Source organism: Chlorocebus sabaeus, chromosome 3, assembly GCF_047675955.1.
Source record: "Chlorocebus sabaeus isolate Y175 chromosome 3, mChlSab1.0.hap1, whole genome shotgun sequence".
Classification (NCBI taxonomy): Eukaryota; Metazoa; Chordata; class Mammalia; order Primates; family Cercopithecidae; genus Chlorocebus; species Chlorocebus sabaeus.
In genome coordinates, this window is record NC_132906.1 from 69,590,552 (window position 1) to 69,606,787 (window position 16,236).

The 16,236-nt window shown below is 34.7% G+C and overlaps 1 long non-coding RNA gene across 1 annotated transcript; it reads left to right on the forward strand.

The window, feature by feature from the left end:
* Positions 1-4,032: 4,032 nt before the first annotated feature.
* LOC140711464 (uncharacterized) lies at positions 4,033-13,686 on the forward strand. The gene is made up of 3 exons (XR_012092678.1): positions 4,033-4,108; positions 8,219-8,303; positions 11,312-13,686. It is a non-coding gene; the product is annotated as an uncharacterized lncRNA (long non-coding RNA).
* The last annotated feature ends 2,550 nt before the right edge of the window (positions 13,687-16,236 follow it).

Below are 16,236 nucleotides of genomic sequence, written 5' to 3' on the forward strand. Positions count from 1 at the left end.
CTGAAGAACCGTTTCTAAAACATAAGAATGAAATAAATTGATGTTTTTAGACTATAAATTTGAACTCATCTATATAGTTTCTCATGAGAATATGATAGTCTGTTTTTATTTAAAGATAAACATTGATGCTGCTTTGACCAAGAGAATGATAACCAGAGGAAGAAAACGCATGTTAAGGGTGAAAAAAGTAACACTAGAATATCTTTCTATGACAATGATATGCCAGTAATGAAAGTTAGAGCATCACTGTCAGGGATTCCAAATCTTCTGAAAGGAAGCACACTTTTCAGAAACTTTTTGAAATGTTCTACTCATATTTGAGGCTAGGACTGCAATGATAATGAAACAAGAGCTAGAGACAGAGATGATTTCACAATTTCTAGCTGCAACATTTTCCTCTTTATTGTTCAGAAAACTGAGGAGGATAATAGAGTATGTGCAGATCGAGGGTGTCTAGTGGCATGAGAAAGCATCAATTTGGTCATCAATACTGGGATTTGAGATGCTAAGGTAAACTGGGAGGAAGCTATATCCTATTTGGAGACATCTCCTTTAGTCATTGATTAACCCATCAACAACTTTTGCATCAAGTACCACATGCCAGGCATTACTCAAAATATCGGGGACATACAAGTACATAAGCCAAACAAAACGGGTTTATCTAGCAGAGTTTACAATCAAAATCAGAAGACAAACAATGAAAAAAAATAGAAAATAGAGCACATGCTGGATGTTATTGAATAATTTAGAAAAAAATGGAAAAGATAAAATGAAAGTGTGTGGTATCTGGGACAAACTTTAAAATATTTTGATCAGAGGAGGCTTTATTTGAACCATCTGAGAGACAATCTGCGAGGAACAAGCACTTGGGGCAAATAGTAGTGGCTGATATAAGCAAGAATGGATTCCATGATGAGGCTTTCTTAATGGAGTCAGGGAATTAAAGCAGTGGTTTTTCCCGGAGCACCAGACCCCAGGCTGCTTTGTACTCTTGTTGGTAGAAGGCCAGAGGTAGGAAACACTCATCTCCGGGACACCCAGCTCACTCAAATCAAATAAAGATGTGGGACTTCCTTCTCACTTTGTCAGGTTAACTTCCTAATAAATGTGAATGTGAAGGTGTTAGCATTTTTTTTAATGAAAATAAGTGTTTGATCTATGGTCTCACCAATTCCTTATGTAACACAAGTCACTGTGGGAATTATATACCTGGTATACTTGTCTGAATGAATAAAGTAGTGCTTATAAAGCTGTAAGTGCTTGGATGCATCTTAGATTACACACTAAAGCTCTCAGCTTTGTTTGCGTGTCACCTAAGCATACATTTAAACACAAATACAAGAAGACAGTGACACATATCTGAATTTGGATCTGAAGGTAGAAGTCAGAATTTTCCTGTGAAACAATGAATGTGTAAATTAAGCTGCAAAAGCATTTGGGCAAGGGATTTTGTTGTTTTCTATCTGTTTTAATTCTCGATACTCCACTGTTTAGGTGTAGTTCAGGACTTAAAAAATATACATATCCCCTAATTCACATGCACTGTTCTTGAATCTTTTCGAACTCCTTTCTTTAAAAGATAATAAAAATGTTGAGTACTCTACATTTACATTTTAATATTAAGGATTTATTTGAAATAAAAAACATATTTACAAATATTTAAAGCATTAGATTTATATCTATATTATTTTCTTGAATAACTGTCTTTCAATTTTTATAACTGGAATTTATGGTAGGAGGTCTCTCTCAATATTTTTACTCTCTTAATGTTTTGTGTTATTGCTGCAAAGCTAATTCCAAGTCAAACTCTATAATATTAAACAGAATATAATTTTGACAATGTGCAATGTTTATATTTGAATTGGTTATAGTTTTTGGAAGGGAAATAAAATATAAAATCCAAAACTAAAATATACATAAAGCATAAAATATAAATAAAAAGAAAAGAAAAAGAAGATATGTGGGCCATAGACTATTCTGTAGCAGGAATTCTTCTTCTGCATTCTGGGAAATGTAATGTTTTGTAAGCAGAATTAGAGAGATCCCTGAACTTTTATGAGACAAATAGTATATCTTTATTTTCACTAACATTAATGGAAATTATTCTTCTCATTATATATGAATATAGGCAGCAAACCACAAAATAAGCACTATATGATTTTTAAAAATAGTATCCACACATTTTCATATATTGCAGTGACTGCAGATGGCTTTTGTCATAATTTTCACTTGCTATTACCTTGAAAACAACAGCTAACAGCCTTCTCACTAGAGCTTTTTAGTTAATCTATTAATACATAAGTATACAGATTGCTTAATCACAAATGTGTTTTTTCTAAGATTTTGATTACTATAGTTCAATGTAATCTACTAGTATTCTAGTCCAATGTGTTTTATGCATTTAATTTTTATTCTTAGGAGGGAACCTGAGCTTCAAGAAATTGTTAAAAAGTCCAAAACACCAACAAAATTTACATATGGGCTTTGTCATATACATTTTGGAACTGAACAGGAAATCCTCAAAATGTCTCTCACGTTAGGAAGTTCTCTTTTCTCTGAGAGTTGTGGTGGCACAATGGAAAAGCAGTCGATAGCTTCACTTCTGTGAATCGTATCAGGGAAAATTTAAAATGCCTGTCATATTTCTGCAGTAAAGAGTTCTGTGCTGAAGTTTTATCATTACACTCACTAGAGGAATTCTAGTTTCATACAATGCAGCATTTACCAAGCAGTGCCTGTGTGTGTGTGTGTGTGTGTGTGTGTGTGTGTCTGCAGGTATGTGTATGTATATGTATGTGTGTATTTTTTCATTACCCAGTGAGACATTTGATTTCCTCCCTATTCTGATGTAACATTTTCTTTTTTAAATACATGAAATAACTTATTTAGAGACAATGGATCTTATTGAAGAGAAGCTAATGGCCTAAATACTTTTAGCTCATTTCCTCAGATTTTACAAACTATGTTGCACAGCGAAAGGGAAACAGGATTTGATTTCATTCCCAATTTTGTCACTTATGAGTATTTTTAGGTAAGTCTTCAATTTCCTCATAAATAAGCTTGTTTTTTACTTGCTTCAAGAGGCTGTTGTAAAGTTCAAATGAAACACAAATGTATAGTAGAAGATATCTTTTCTTTTCATTACTAACTAGCTTAAAAAACAGACGTTCTCCATTCCCTTCTGTAGCGTGTACCCTTCTGGTGGCTTTGGTTTTCTGAATGCCAGGGAACAACAGGCTCCTTGTCAGCTTAAGCTCTCCACAAGTTTCACTGGTGTTCACAGAAGAATTTTTGTGAAATTTGTTGTCTCACTCATACTTGTTATTCAAATTACTCAACTCAGTTAATGAGTACATAAACCAATGGAATATAAATGTGAAAAGCAAGAGATATGTGGTTTGGAAATTTGAAACTCTGTAATACAATTTTTAAACTATGTTATCAAATTGATTTTGTGTAAGAAAACATGAAAGTAGAAAAAAAACTTGTAAACATCAACCTAGAAATCAATGCACTCAGATCATTTCCCATTTATCCTCATGTTCTAATATAAGTTGAAAGAATTTGAACCTCGATTTTGTATGGACTGCATTAGCAGTGTATTTTATTCAAGAAGGACAAAGGACTTCAATTCCCAGACTGCTAAGTTAGCGCATATATGGCTTTACTTACTCATCAATACAACAATATTATTTAATGCCGTGTGTTGGGCTCCCTTTTAGGTGCCAGGTATAATGAGACTAATAATACAAAATACTGTCATTACGAAACATACAACGTTGTTACTAAGCAAGTAAAATATTATAGAGTGTAACATACTTTCAAGTGATATAAAGAAAAATAAAGCTAGCTAAGGGATAAAAATGAGGTGAAAGCCTTTTAAATAGATTTGACTGGAATGGCTTCTTTGCTGTGCTCATAAATGAGCTCAGCCCTAAATTATGTGTGCTGAATTATTGAATGGGGAGAGAGGATTTCTGGCAGAGAATACACCAGGTGAAAAATCCATATTCAAATATATTTCAGGAGGAGCAAAAAGGCTATTGCTGATGGAGTAATATGTGTTTAGAGACACTGAGAAAACATTGTGCTGATCGTATGAGGCCAGGTAAGGGCTTTGATTCTATGCTGAGTTGATGAAAAGTCCTTGGAATGTCTTAAATACAGGAATGTCATGATCTAATGACTTTATTATTTAAAAACTTACAATAGTAAAACACAAGTACTACAATAAAACAGATAAACGGCTAACTGAAAAGCTTTAAATCTACAGAAAGTTGTTTTAAAATTAATGTGTGAACGTGTTTCAATTTAAAATAGTATATTTAAGGAGATGTTTATGTGTCTTTGCTGTAACTGGTATTTATTTGTTCTTGAACAATTTAAGTGGATTTTTACTAAAAGTACTCACATATTTTATGAAAGTAAACCAGTATCATATTAATAGTAATAATAACTGGTAAGTCTTGAAGTTTTCCTATGTACAATGAATTTTACTTTGAATTTTAGAAATAGGTTTTAATTGAATCTTCATAAAAGTCCTGTGTAAAAGCCATGGACTCTGTTGGTTACATGTTTGAGCTCTAGAATCAGATTGTTTAAAACTGTTCTACTGCTTTGTTATTTACTACTTGAACAACTCTATGCCTAGACTATTTATATGTCACAGTCTATAGACTATCCTCTATAAATTGTGGAAAATATTAAGGCATACCCCTTGGGCTTTTTATAAGTGTTAAATAGCATAATGTAGTACACAGTCTGACACACAAACAATATTAGCTATCATAATCATTCCCTTCCCTTCAAAAACGAAAAAACTATTTAAATTCAGAAATTTAGAAAGGTAAACTCCTCATGCAAAGGCATATAACAAATATAGTTGGCACATTGAGACATAAACTTGAGTCTATAGATTCTAAAGACCAAGCTCCATATTTTCAGTATACTAATTAGTTAATTCTACAGTAATTCTTTGGCCTTGAGTAGTGCTTTCTACCTCATAAATTATAAGCATATATCTCATATATAAAAATTATATTCCATCTGAACCCTATTATTTATGTATATGTTTTATGTATATATGTAATTTATACTTATAAAATCAGTAGCACAATGGTGAAAATTTCTGAATTTCAATTATTTCTAATTTAGGTTAACTTTGTCATTGATATTTTTTAATATACTTAATTACTGTGGGAATGATTTTTTTTCACAACAGTCTGTGATATAGATTTTGTTCGCCTTATGTATATTTTTTGTTCTCAACTCAATTAAAGATGGCTTTTTTTAAAGCCTTGGAATCTCACTTTTCTGTTTATTCTAAGGTGCTAAAAACAAAAGAAAAAATATTGGGAAACGTATCTGCTCTGTATAACCATATGGAGTAATATATATAACTGAAATGCAATATTACTGAACATTATGCAAATCCTAAAGTAACATGCAAAGTTTGTGAATATTTTTATATGTGTTAAGTGTAAGTTAGTCATACTGAAATATTCCTCTGAAAATAAACATTTTCCAGAAGGTATGCCTTAAATTCCTTTTTTATTCAACAAAAATACTACACACAAACAAGATCTTTCCAGTACTAAAAGATACAACATGAAGCTTCAGTAGTGAAAAAGCAGAGTTGAAAAACACACTAAATAGATTCTGTGTTTTTTTTTTCATCATTATATTCAAATATGTATACTAGTCATTTGAGACTTAAGCACAATTCATCTGAGAATTATTTCTTTATATAAATAAAAATTTGAGACATAACTGCGATATTTTATATATCACACAAATTACACACAAGGATCTGTCTTATTGTCATCCACATTAAAGACTCAGTGGCAATTCTCTGGAATTTTAATTTCTACAAAAAATATTCTTTAAGATTGTTTAATTAGGAGTCTCTGCTTTCAATATGGAATTATAAAATAAAATACCTTGTCGTAATCCAAGGTATTGTTCTATACCAATTGCAAAGGCAGCTATATAATTAGCCAAACAAGTACACACAGGCATATATGCACATATAAGTCTATGTAATACATGTATATCACTAAATTATTATTTTTGAGACAGAGTCTCACTCTGGAGTGCAGTGGTGCAATCTTGGTTCACTGCAAGCTTTGCCTCCCAAGTGCACTCCATTCTTCTACCTCAGCCTCCAGAGCAGCTGGTACTACAGGTGCCCGCCATCATGCCCGACTAATGTTTTGTAATTTTAGTAGAGACGGGGTTTCACTGTGTTAGCTGGGACGGTCTCCATCTCCTGACCTTGTGATCTGCCCATCTCAGCCTCCCAAAGTGCTGGGATTACAGGCATGAAGCCACCACACCCAGCCCACTAAATTAATTTCTTAAGAATGCTTACTTTGTATTCAGTTTATATTACACAAATGTTTTATTTGTGTATAACGGTTGCTATTTTACATTTTCTTACTGATATGTTTTATGTCCCCACCCAAATCTCACCTTGAATTGTAATAATCCCCATGTGTCAAGGGTGGGGCATAATTGAATCATAGGGGTGGTTACCCCATACTGTTCTCATGGTAATGAATAAGTCTCATGAGATCTGATGGTGTTATAATTGAGAGTTCCCCTGCACAAGCTCTCTTGCCTGCCACCATGTAAGACATGCCTTTCTCTTTCTTTATCTTCCACCATGATTGTGAGGCCTCCCTAGCTGTGTGGAAATGTGAGTCCATTAAACCGCTTTCCTTTACAAATTACCGATTCTCGGGTATATCCTTTTCAGCAGCATGAGAACAGACTAATGTATAAGGGTAGAGTGGGCTGCTGCTGTAAAGATACCCAAAAATATGGAAGTGACTTTGGAAATAGGTATCAGGCAGAAGTTGGAATAGTTTGGAGGTCTGAGAAGACAGAAAGATGTGGGATATTTTTGAACTTCCTAGAGGCTTGTTGAATGTCTTTGACCAAAATGCTGATAGGGATATGGACAATAAAGTCCAGGCTGAGGTGGTCTTGGATGGAGACGAGGAACTTGTTGGGAACTGCAGTAAAAGAGGCTTTTGCTGTGTTTCAGCAAACAGACCAGCAACATTTTGTCCCTGCCCTAGATATTTGTGGAACTTTGAACTTCAGAGAGACAATTTAGGGCACCTGGCAGAAGAAATTTCTAAGCAGCAGAGCATTTCAGAGGTGACCTGGGTACTGTTAAAAGCATTCAGTTTTATGGTATTCACAAAGATATGGTTGGAATTGGAATTTATGTTTAAAAGGGAAGCAGAGCATAACAGTTCAGAAAATCTGTAGCCAGATGATGTGACAGAAAAGAAAAATCCATGTTCTGAGGAGAAATTCAAGCCCACTGCAGAAATTTCCATAAGTAACAAGAAGCCAAATGTTAATTGCCAAGACAATGGTGAAAATGCCTCCAGGGCACGTCAGAGGTCTTCACTGCAGCCCATCCCATCACAATCCTGGAGGTCTAGGAGGAAAAAATGTTTTCATGGGCTGGGCTTGAGGCCCCCATGCTCTGTGCAACCTAGGGCCTTGGCATCCTGTGTCCCAGCCACTCCAACCATAGCTAAAAGGGGACAAGGTAGAGCTCAGGCCATGGCTTCAGAGGGTGCAGCCCCTTCCACATGGTGTTTTGAGACTGTGGGTACACAGAAGTCAAGAACTGAGGTTTAGGAACCTCCACCTAGATTTCAGAGGATGTATGGAAATGTCTGAATGTCCAGGCAGAAGTTTGCTGCAAGGGTGGGGCCCTCATAGAGAACTTCTGCTAGGGCAGTGCAGAAGGGACATGTAGGGGTGGAGCCTTGACACAGAATCCCCACTGGGGCACTGCCTAGTGGAGATGTGAGAAGAGGGCCACCATTCACCAGACCCCAGAATGGTACATCCACTGACAGCTTGCACCGTGTGCCTGGAGAAACAGTACACACTCAATGCCATCCTGTTAAAGCAGTCAGGAAGGGGCCAGTACTCTGCAAAGCCACAGAGGCAGAGACGCCCAAGACCATGAAAACCCACCTCTTGCATCAGCGTGACCTGGCTGTGAGACATGGAGTCAAAGGAGGTTATTTTGGAGTTTTCAGATTTGACTTCCCCACTCAATTTTGGACTTGCTTGGAACCTGCGGCCCTTTTGTTTTGGCCAACTTCTCCCATTTAGAACAGGTATATTTACCCAATGCCTCTACTCACATTGTATCTGGGAAATAACTAACTTGCTTTAAATTTTACAGGCTCCTAGGCAGATGGGACTTGCCTTGTCTTAGATGAGACCTTCAGCTGTGGACTTTTGAGTTAATGCTGAAATGGGGGCTGTTGGTAAGGCATGATTTTTTTTGAAATGTGAGGACATGATATTTGGGAGGGGTCAGGGCCAGAATGATGTGTTGGCTCTGTTGTCACCCAAATATCAGTTTGAGTTATAATAATCCCTATGTGTCAAAGGTGGGACCAAGTGTTGATAACTGAATCATGGGGTGGTTTTTCCAAAACTGTTCTCATGGTAGTGAGTCAGTCTCAGGAGATCCAATGGTTTTATACAAGAGAGTTCCCCTGCACATGCTCTCTTTCCTGGTCCCATGAAATATGTGGCTTTCTCCTCCTTTCCCTCCCCACCATAATTGTGATACCTCCCCAGCAATGTGGAACTGTGAGTCAGTTAAACATCTTACCTTTATAAATTATCCAGTCTCAGTTATGTCTTTACTAACAACGTGAGAACAGACTAATGCACTTACCTAATATTTCAGTTTGAAGTTTATAAGAAATGAATAGAAGACTAGTAGAGGACAACCAGAATTTCATAGATCAGAAACAAACTCATCTCTCTTTCCCTGCTCTCTTTGCTAAATTCATTCCCATTACAGATTACAATAAGTAGGTTTTCAAATAATCCAGAAGTGCTAATAGGTTAGAAAATTACTGCATTCATCCCTATGGCACCTATGCTTTGTGCTGTGTGTAGGCAAACAACGGTCCTAGTGTATACAAGAAGAACACAAAATAGTAACTAGAACCATATTAGTTTAGTAATATTCCATTCTTAAGGATTTGAATTTTTCTAGGCATCATTATAAATAATGATCTAACAAGACTGAAGAAGCACAGTTCTTTCTCTTAGGGAACTCAAACCTTATACTGAAAATTCAACCAATTTACGTTAAATTTTAAGGTAGTGCCTGAGACTTTGAATAAGAAATGAAATCTTACCATGTTAAAGCCATTGATTTTGAAGTGTGTTCATTATACCAACTATCATTGCTTGTAAATATTTCTACATACGCAGAAAAGCCACAAACCAAGGGAGAGAAGAGGCACCTAGTCACTGGGGACCTCTCTGGGCTTCCCACTAGCTCTGAGTTGCAGATCCAATACTTCTGGGTATGTTAAATAAATAATCCCCTGAGTTACTGACTTACTTAAGCCATTTTTGTTAGGTTTTTCTGTTACCTCGCAGCAAAATGCAATCCTAACTGATACAATGATTGAACAATAGATTGATACTATCTATCTATCTATCCATCTATCATCTACCTGTCCTTGATTATCCTTGATTATCCTAATCTCATGAACAGGTAGATGATAGATGTATAGATAGATAGATACATAGACAGTAAACATTGAGGTTGAAATATAAACAAATTAAAAATTATTTTATTAACAATGAGTGGATCAGTATGAGAGAATTATATGTCTTAATTATTATCTATTATATCTTGTAGAAAAGTAACTGGTACATAAAGATAATAATACATTTATATTTTGATACAACTTGTTACATTATAAAAAGTTGTTTGATTAAAACTCACTTTTGCCTGTTTCTTCCATTTACAAACTCAATCTGTAGGCAATTTTATAAGAAAGCATCCATTGACTATAATTGACAATATTAGAGTTGTTTAAAAGTTAGCATAATAATTCATTTATTTTGGGTTTTGGAGAAGTTATAACTTGATGCATGCCAATACAAAAAACTTTCTGTGATTGCCAAACTATATTGTGAAGATTGATAAATGTATGCTTCCACACAAATTTAAGTTAATTTTTAAAATAATTGATGTTATTCTAAACATTTGAGCTACACTTATGATTGATTCCTATAGTAAGTAAACAACCCATTAAGAACTTATGACTGGATAACTAAGTTTTCTGTATTCCAATTGGGAACATTATGATATAGAAGAATTTAAAAACCTAAAATGTAAAACCCATACTAGAAATAGCAAAAAATAAAAATGTATATAAAGTCAAGAGTCTTATCTTATTTTTGTAATATTTCTAATCATAAGCTATTTATATACCCATATGCTTTAGTAACATGACTCCTTAATAATATGGACAAATTTTAGCAAAATTATATTAAGGTTCTGCTGTGGACATTAATAGATATTCAAGGAGTCCTTGATAAGATATTTAAGAAGGCATTGATAGTGCATGCAAACTTCAACTGTTTTTGAAAAATATTCAACATTTCTATTGAATTAGATAATAAAGGAGATGTTTACAAAGTGTAACAGTTTCTTCAATTTGATGAAGAATTAAAAATTAATCTTCGTATAAGATTTAATTTACTGTGCATCATATATATTGCATATGACTGCCAATATATATTTCATATTCTGCATACATTTCATATAATTGTATATATTAAAAGTTACAAATCATAAAAATATTACAAAGTTGTACCACTACTGAAGTACATTTATAAAGTTATTTTATAATTAGGATACTATTAAATATATCAGATATATTCAATACTCCCTTGTGAAAATCATAACAACTTCCTACAATACATATTCAAATATATATGTTTTATAAACTAACTGTTTTATCTCAATACCATGCAATACACCAGCCAATAGCTAAACAGTAATCAAATCACTTAACTAAGTATAAGAGAAAGTACAACACAAAGTATACTTTCTTTAGAATGAGAGGGGGGAATAACACTATTTATCACTGTCATTTAACTGAATCAGTATAGATGAAAAGGAAGCAAGTACTTTAACAATCACGCCTATTTATTATTTCCACTTTATTAGTTATTCAGAGAAAAATGGATAATATCTGTGCCTACTCTAAAACTGAATTATATTAAATAGTATGAGGTTACTGAAACAACTAGAAATGTAGATATGAGTAGGAATTGGATAACCGAATGAGTATGTCTGTTATGAAAATTATTTTCCACTGACATCATCACTATTCAGTTTAAGAGTCATATTAGGGATCAGAAGTATGATCTTCAGTTTGTAGATGATGGCATTGAGAAGTACAGAACTGTGATTGATTCTATAACTGATCAGCAAATATTCACTCTTTTTCAGGTAGGCCACTGGAACAAAAATACATGAAACCAATTGAAACTAAGATGAGATTTGCTGCCTGGAAACAAGCCCAGCCAATCCCAGTGAAAGCCAGCTGATCCAATGACTAAAACAGAGCCTCAGCCAATATCTACACCAATGAATGGAGAAATAAAAGTTCATGGTTTAAACAACTCAATCAGGATGTTGTATTTTATAGCATTATTTTGACAAGAGCTGATAAATACAGAAATTGATACCAGATATAGGGTGCTGATAGTAATGTATAGTGAGGAAACCCTTTTAAGAGGCTGAAAAAATAAAGGCATCTATTATGTAGAAATATGACTTTGGGGAAAGATTGTCATTTCACTAAGTGGAAAAATTCTACATATGTATCTAGTAAATTAATTTTCTTTTCATCAAAGAAGTTTATAGGTAAAACTTTAATAGTGTGGACTATATTTGATAAGGTATAACAATAACAAACCTGATAAGCTCAGAAAAGGACTAGCCAATTTGTCAATAGAAATGTGAAAGAACAGAGAAAGATAAGAAACTGAATAGTAATTAAAATTATTTCTAACCAAAGTTGTGACCATTAAAAAGTAGCCACTAGAAAAAGGCAAAATTCAACATGCGATCACAAGACATGCCATTAAGACAAATATAAAATCAAAGACATGTAAAAGGATTAAGTTGGCTTTAATAGGCTAATTGTCCTACACATTACAGATTTTTGTTGTTGTTGTTGTTGTTGTTTGCTTGTTTTTAGACAGAGTTTCACTCTCGTTGCCCAGGCTGGGGAGCAATGGCGCGATCTTGTCTCACCACAACCTCTGTCTCCTGGGTTCAAGCGATTCTCCTGTCAGCCTCCCAAGTAGCTGGAATTACCAGAATGCACCACCATGCCTGGCTAATTTCTTTGTATCTTTAGTAGCGACGGGGTTTCTCCATATTGATCAGGCTGGTATCGAACTCCCGACCTCAGGTGATCCACCCCACCTCAGCCTCCCAGAGTGCTGGGATTACAGGCGTGAGCCACTGCACCTGTCCCACATTATGTTTTTATCCAAATTACCTATAGTCAAGTCTACACTGAGGCAGAGAGGTAGACAGATACGTAGGTAGGTAGGTAGGTATGTAGGTAGGTAGGTATAGTCACAAATCAGAAAATGTGGGTATGTTCTTTGGAAAATGGAATTACCTAAGATCATACATAGAAAACTCACCACATATTTCAGACAGCTGTGCTAATGAAAGCACCCACACACTGTATTAAAAGAAACTGACTATTTGAGATGATAAAGCATAATGCATGTGCCACCAATATATTGGTAGTAATTGGACTAAATGAGTCTCAAGTTGCCAAGGAGGGAATAGTCTCCAGTCATTTCCTCCAAGGAGGAAGATAGAACTGGAAAGACATCCTGGAAAGTGGAGGCAAATACTGTCAATAATATTGAATTTGGGACCTATTTTGAAACAAGAAAGCAGAATCCTAAACCAGTAAACTATCTAAACAAAGGGTAAAGTGAAAACATTTATCCAGTAATATTTCTGACTTGCCATATACCACTGAATTCTATATGACTCAAATTCTTTCCACTTTCAAATGTTGCAATTCCACCAGTTGTTCTGAACCTTCTTTCTTTTCTTTTTTCAAAATTGCATGTTTCATGTTTTTTTTTGTTTATTGGTCTCTGGAGCAAGAAAAGCTAAATTCACACTTAATATAGTCTCAATATTCTAGAATTTTAGCCTAAGGGTATAAATAAATGAGACTTTTTATGATGCATAAGGAAGGTGTGTATGTATATTTTACATGCAAGAGGAAAGAGGATGTTTGGGAACAAGAGTTGGGACTGCAATAACACAAATTACTCTCCAATAAATAGTCCCTCCCTCTTCAAGAAGCAGCAATATTTCTGAAAGTATGATTTTCCACTTAACAAGGTAATTTTGTGTGTGTGTGTGTGTGTGTGTGTGTGTGTGTAGTGAGATACGTGTAGAAGTGGCATGAGCAGGAGTTTTAAGTGAAGTTTGTAATTTGGTTAGGTTTCTTTTGCTCCACTGGTCTGCCGTAAGAGCATGCTCTGTGTAGCTACAGCCCCTTAAGCCTAAACAGTCTTGAAAAAGACCTGAATCCATATCAACTGGAGCCAAGCTCAGGCATGCCTAGCCAAGCCCAGCTAAATCACGGCCTGAAGCAAAGTCGCTCCAAGGGAACTGCAGACAGAAAGCAAGAAAAACAAATGTTTTCAGTATAAACCAGTGGGTTTTGGGGTGGTTCGTTACATAGCATAATTGTGCCAATAGCTGATTTAAAATGACAAAGAATTTTTTATTCTCCATGAAGTATAATCTATTTAATGGTAAAACTAAATACCTGAGAATTCCAGGATTAAACTCTTTATTAAGTATTTATTTTGTTATATTCTACTATCTTTAGTTAGAAATACACATACTGAATTTTGTGGGCATAACATTTCCCTTAAAGAATATATCATGATGGAAAATGTATTATTGTAATCATTAACTCACTTATTAAAAATAATGTTTTATTGATTTCATCAGTTTCAGTCTGTTTTGTGTGCTTATAACAGAATGCCACAAGACTGGGTAATTTACAACGAACATCAATATATTGGCTCTTGGTTCTGGAATCTGGGAAGTCTAAGATCAAGGGGCCAGCATGTAGCAAGGGCTTTCCTGCTAACTCATCCCGTAACAGAAGAGCTAAGACAGACTGAGAGAGACCAAGAGCTCAAACATGCAGCCCCAAACCCTTTAATAAGTGGCATTTATTCATCCTTGAGGGTGGAGCCCTCACACCCTAAACATTTCCTACCATCTCTCAAAAAACTGGATTAGGGAAACACATGCTTTTTGGGAACACGTTCAAACCATAGCACCATCTAAAGAAAATAGAGTACTATTGTGATTGTATGGCCATTGATAGTTTCAGTTTGTGGAATATGATAAAGTTACACTAGAACATGTACTTATCATAGACCTTTTATAATATAGAATTATGCATCCTACAACTTAAAAGAGCATTGTAACAGATGGAGACTGTGGTACAATGATTTTTAGAATTGACTTGCAATGTTCATTTTTGGAAATATTAAACACTGTTATGACTGCCTGTTGCAAAAAAAATAGCTACATAGAAATTGTTTTCTTTCTTATGAAAATAATTCTTATTTCATAAAAGATCGTCATCAGCATAGTATTTTCATTTATACCCTATCTAAATTTCACATTGGCTGCATTTATATCACTTATCTAAAATGTCTTAAAATGATATCTCAAAAAACAAATTATCTCCATAAAGCACAGTTTGAAATAAGTCTCATTAGTTGGTGGCACTGAATTGGGAATTCTTGTTTTAACCGAGATTAAAGAATGAGCACAAATGAACCTTTAAGGTTGATCAGTCATCCACGCATTAAATATAATAGTGCAAGCACAATTAGTGACTTAGAAGTCCTTAGCATCTACGCCATTCCGCACATCAAACCATATTTAAAATATGAAACACTGATTCCTCCTCATGCTTATATGCAGTCTGAATAAAAGCATCTCCTATAACTTTTTTTTTTTTTGCTGAACTGAAGCCTATACTCAAAAACAATGTGACTATACTGAAAACTCAAATTAAAATCTGTAGTAATCCCTTTATGTCCAGATGTATGCCCTTAAGTGAATGTGACAAAGAAATCTTACAGCCTTTAATTAGTGTAAAGTTTGAAGCCCCAAAGGCAGGGAATATATAAATAATGGCTGGCATTACATTCCAGGATAGTTGGAGTTAAAGAAGAAGAATTAAATAATACGTTTTACAGATATATTTTTAGGGCCTAAAGATCTATATGAAATACTATTGTTTTATTGGCATGGAGAAGTATTTAAGTCTTTGCAAGGGGACAAAATCATCAGAATTATACATTGAGGGCTGAGGACAGTGGCTCATGCCTGTAATTTTAATGTTTTGGGAGGGCTCGGCAGGAGGCTTGCTTCAGGCCAGGCATTCATGTCCAGCCTAGGCAACGTAGCTAGACCTCGTCTCTACAAAGAGTAAAAATAAACATCAGCAGTGTGTGGTGGTGCATGCCTATAGCCCCAGCTACTCAGGAGGCTGAAGCAGGAGGATCACTTCAGACCGGGAGTCCAAGGCTGCAGTGAACTTCCCGCTTCAGCTTCTGAGTGGCTGGAACTATAAGCATGACACCACTACACTCGAGCCTTGGTGACAAAGTGAGACCCTGTCTCTAAAACAAAACTAAACAAAACAAAATAATTGAAGAAAGAATTGTACATTGGGATATATTGTATATTGGGATAGCTTGTGACAAAGTGCATAACACATTGGTGAATAAAAACTGGATGCTAAGGGACCAGGAAGAAACCGATCACTATACAAGGGCAACTGAAGGCGGCGTAGTGGATTTGACAGTGTAAAGAAGGAACAATGTAAATGTAATTAACAGAACGTGTCATAGGAGGAGAAGAAAGAAGTAGAAGAGAGGAGGATGATATTGGGAATCTCAGGTAACTTGATTCACAGAGGCAAGATGAAATTGGGATATGAAAGCAACAGAATGTTTATGAACAATTATTTGTATGTTTCTCAAATATCAATAATACAAATTAATTTTATGTCAAAAATTATCCAGGATTTTAAAAGTATCTTACTGATGTTTATCATGCATCCAAAAACATTCAACTCCCTCAAATATTTTGTAAATGTGAATTTAAGCCATATTGTAAGTTATCATAATTTATGAGATAAAATAATTGCCTTAAATAATATTTAAAGTCGTATAAAGTAACTTTTACAAGTCTGATTTGACATCCTAGTTATACATTTCTCCAAATTAAATGTTTAATAAAAAAATTCCTAAGTTGAAAATTATGAGTTTTAGATAAGATTTGATACATTA